Source organism: Sinocyclocheilus anshuiensis, unplaced genomic scaffold (genome assembly GCF_001515605.1).
Source record: "Sinocyclocheilus anshuiensis isolate Anshui unplaced genomic scaffold, SAMN03320099.WGS_v1.1 scaffold436, whole genome shotgun sequence".
Lineage (NCBI taxonomy): Eukaryota > Metazoa > Chordata > Actinopteri > Cypriniformes > Cyprinidae > Sinocyclocheilus > Sinocyclocheilus anshuiensis.
Window position 1 is genome coordinate 1,724,831 of NW_015560618.1, and position 4,770 is coordinate 1,729,600.

The 4,770-nt window shown below is 38.0% G+C and overlaps 1 protein-coding gene across 2 annotated transcripts in view; it reads left to right on the forward strand.

Annotated features, from left to right (window-relative positions):
* The first annotated feature begins 480 nt into the window (after positions 1–480).
* Positions 481–4,770, forward strand: part of tbl1xr1b (TBL1X/Y related 1b) — a 41,043-nt gene continuing 36,753 nt past the window's right edge. Inside the window, exon 1 of one of the 2 annotated variants that reach the window (XM_016478121.1) lies at positions 481–819. The gene's annotated coding sequence lies outside the window, so the exon portion shown is untranslated. The remainder of the gene's footprint in view (positions 820–4,770) is intronic. The other variant, XM_016478120.1, reaches the window with a different exon arrangement.

Here is a 4,770-nt window from a genome sequence, read left to right on the forward strand (position 1 = left end):
TATATACCCCCAGCTATAGAGGGGGGAAACAGTTCTATTACTCAAGGGACTGATTGTAAGTCACGGGACTACTGCGATGCTTTTAGAAAACTTATGGTATATTGAACGTAGCAATGTAATACGCAGACCAATGATGTCAGTCTGTTATTGAATGACTGAGCAGAGGAGATTGTGGGTGTGGCGGAATTGCAGCCAGTGACCAGCCAGGCAAAAAAACATTTCTGTTTCAGTGGTGGGGGTTGGGCGTTCAACCGTGTTGTTGATCATCAGTCCGATTTTATGAACTTTTAACACTGTTTTGTTATGTTTTTTTTTTTTAAATAGTTGACTTTGAAATACAATACGGTACAAATCAGAAGTCTTCCATTACAATTAAATACCGCAAATCAACATTTCACGTTAATACGCAATCTCCCGCATTGAAAATTTGATTAATAATGTTTAATAAGTTTGTTTTTACTTTATTTGTTCGTGGTTGTTTTTAAATTTTATTTATTTATGTTTGTGATTGGCAGGAAGCCCCGTTGGTCTGATATCTCATTTTCGCCTGGAAAGTCTCCGCCCTACTGCTAGTCTGAGGCCGTCGGCTTCCTCTGAAGTGCTTGGCTGTCCATAAGCTGCTAAATGTTTCTTTTATTCCTTTATATTTACTACAGACAAACAGGAAAATAGATATTATCCGAGGACAGAAGTATCACTGTGGAGTTGGAAAGGTCGCGGGATACCCTTCTGTCGGATCTGCGTCGGCACTGTGGCACATTTGTTCAGTACTTTAGCTCCAGAAGCTAGCGGTTGACGAGACTGGAAGCATCGGCACGAGTAAGACGAGCCTCTCCTTCGCCCCAAACACATCCCGTAACCCAGCTGTGCGCGAGCTGACCGTTCCGTTCTCCGTTTGCGTTTTTAGATGGCTGAAGTGTGTTTATAAGCTTTTAGAAGTGTTGCTTTTGCAGAGTGAAACTGCAGCGCGTGCGGCCGCGCGGTGGGGGATGGGCGCCCTGGTTCCTCGCGCCGCGCACGTTGACAACAACTAACGTTAGCTTTTATTCTACCAACTAGTTAGCAGCGTTGCTATGGAAGCAGCCACGCGCTGGAACTAGAATCGCTCATTTTTTGCATTTCTTTGGGGAGTTTGTTGTTTCCGGTGACGTTTATCCACGATGCGCACTTAGCCGTAAGCTAATAATCGAATGACAAGCAATGGCGCTTCCGGCAGGGTCTTAGCGTGACAGTTGTTGCGATCAGATAAAAAAATATATATTAGTATTCAGTTTTTTTTTAATTGTGCTCTTAATTATGTTTTATTAACTACATATATGAATGTGTTTTATTACGTAATTTAACTTAATGACGTGTTATAACTCTACGGGTGTCTTTTGACTTGAAGAATCAACCTGTTGACTGGCGTTTGTTTAACAGTGATGATGTATATGATTATATCAGCTGTATAATTAGGATTTTGCTCTGTGATGTATAAAATTGGCCTTGTTTAATATCGTCTGAAGGACAAGGACATGTAGCTATTTGATACAAATACATCAAATTTGATTAAAATAAGTGAACTAATTAATACGTTTATTGGTCGAGTACTAATGAGTAGTAAAGCAGTGTAATAATGTAACCTAATAGAAGCGAAATATTTTCCTAAATATTACTTTTTCATAGCATAAATAGGGTCTTAATACAAGGAACTGTATTTCTGCATGATTTGCAACATTTCTGCACGAGGGTCCCTCACATGAGGGGGATCATATTTTGGGGTCCATGATGGCATTTAAAAATGAAAAACCCCTGTACTAAATGACTGAGAATCACATGCTGACAGACTTTCAAGTTGTTCTGAACATACAGACTCATGACAAATACGTTTCTTATGTTGAACACACAAGAAGATATTTTGAAGAATTTTGTTGGTCCCCATTGACTTCCATTGTAGTGAAAGGAATACCATCGAGGTCAATAGGGACCATCAACAGTTTGATTACCAGCATTCTTCAAAATATCTTCATTTGTGTTCAACATAAGAAAAAACTTCTGACACATGAGGGTGAGCAGAATTTTCGTTTTAGGATGAACCCTTTAATGAAAGAAGTCTGAAAAGTGTTTTAATCCTTTAGCTTGCATATTTTTATCCTGCATAGTGTAAAATATATATGAAAACATACATGGATGAAACTGAAAGAAACATTACAAACAAATTTTACTTGATTGTAGTATAGTGGAAGTTGTTATATTATCTAGGTGATTTAATTGGCCATTATTTGGCTATTTTGAGATAGTTATTGTGATTGGGGTAAATACTGTGCCCATGTGGCAAAGGTCATCGTTTCACTGCGTGTCAATTCCAGAATCTTCCAACAGCCTGACTAGTGGATAATGCCTTTTCAAATATTTCTGATGGATTTTGAGTAAATATTTTGCACATCTTTTATGTTTTATTATATATCAGGCATTGGTCAGCCATTTAAAGCCCGTATCGGTCAACCACTAGTGCAGTGCAAGTATCATTCTAGTAGTTTCAGAGGCTTGTTTTAGGTTGATCTCACTATCTCAGCATTGGCTGCCAGTTCAGCGGTTTGATTGCTGTGTGATCAGACCAAGTACAGTCAGACCCAGAGCCGCAGTACAGCTAAAGCGAAATAGGTCACAACCTGCCAGTATATCAGATACGTTCTAGAGACCACACCTGTGTCTGTGTGAATGTAACACTTATGTAATCTTCTTTATGTAATTTTATGATTATTACATTATAGGGGTGCTCCGATCAGGATTTTTGAGGCCGATCGCCGATCACAGAAAGCAGTATCTGCCGATACCGATACTGATCTTTTTAAAGCCTTCTTTTTATCATTTATAACTATATAGTGATACTCCAATCAATATTTTTAGACATTTATTCAGGGCCTGAATTTCATTTTTGAAACTGGGGGGAATTTCCCTCTTATAGGTGACTCTTGTGTAGGGATGGGTACCGAAACCCGGTATTTAATCGGTCCCGGGGCTAAATTATGAAAGACCGGAGTATCGATAAGCTCTGACGTTAACGGTTCTGCTATCGGTACTGGAGAAATTAATAAAACACATACATTTATTATTGCTATATATACATTATCTTGCAAATTCTATCTCACCAGAGTCGCCAGCTGTTTTTCAAACATTTGTCTATGATGCATTTTTGCTATTCGCAATTCAGAAGCGAGATCGCACTCACGCGGAGGAGCTTCAGCACGCGCAACATGAAAGCCCTGTTTAATTATGATAGAAGAGAGAACTAAACATTCAAACGTCTGCTTACACTTTAGGCCTGTGGCTGTTTTATTAAGCTAATTTTATTTTTTTATTTCAATTTTGGCTTCTAAGGATTATACAAAAGAAGACATGAGGTAAAGCTATTAAAAACTAGCTGCGTTTCGTATTGCACAACTTCTTTTCCTTCACAGCAGTGCACATTCGTTCCTCCCTAAAACCCAAACTTAACGTCAGAATCAGCTCAATCGGTGATTGTTGTAAGATGCCGTCTTTACTGTTGCTAAATTGCGGGACATGTTTGATAATAAAATGTTGAAAGCACAATCCGCACTAGAGACGTTGTTCCTCAGGCTGAAATGTGTGCGCACGGCGCGCTCCAAAACGGACAAACAAATTACACTTTGAGCTTCGGGCGCATGTCCAATCGATCAAATACACACAAAAATATGTAAAAATGGCCGGCTTGGAGAGTATTTACTTAAACACAGTTTATGTCTTAAGTGGAGGAGAACAGTTGGCAGACAATCCGATGTGTGTCAATATATTGTCTTAAAGTGAGAGACTGGCGCTTGGGCCATCAAAATGCAAATCTGCTCTTAATCTGAATAACATTATAGTGATACTCCAATCAATATTTTTAGACATTTATTCAGGGCCTGAATTTCATTTTTGAAACTGGGGGGAATTTCCCTCTTATAGGTGACTCTTGTGTAGGGATGGGTACCGAAACCCGGTATTTAATCGGTCCCGGGGCTAAATTATGAAAGACCGGAGTATCGATTGAAGTGTTTGGGATGTGGCTTTTAATGATGACACCTTTTTTGTAATCAGGCTCTGAAAAAGTATATAAACATTTGGATATATATTTATCGGCCAACATATCGGTTATCGGCTTTCAAAAATAAAGAATTATCGGTTATCGGTATCGGCCAAAATGTTCATATCGGGGCATCCCTAGTGTCAATATATTGTCTTAAAGTGACAGACTGGCGCTTGGGCCATCAAAATGCAAATCTGCTCTTAATCTGAATAACGTTATAGCTTTAATAATCATTAATCTATCAATACATACACTGAAAACTATGCAGTGTTCATTTACATTTGATTACTTTTAGATTTCTTTTGTAGGCTATTACTTACCTGAACAGAAATGTTAGTAGAACTTCATGGAAACATGACAGCACTGTTTATTTCATTTGTATATTTGTTTTTATTGTATTTGTCAGTTTTTTTTACTTTGTTTCTTTGTTCATGTTCTTACTGTATCTTTACTTATGTATAAAATTTACAAGTTGATGTTTTATATTCATTTTACATTTCGGAATATAAAGCAATGTTAATTCAGCTCTTAATTTGTCATATATATGTAATACCGTTAAAACCTTAACGATTTCCCATCCCTACTCTTGTGAGAGGGGAAGCAGCACGGACTGTGCTTTTACACAGGAGTCCGCTACTGAATCATGGCTGGTTACCACAAACACAACATTTATCCATTATTTTGATTTCAAATCCAAACAT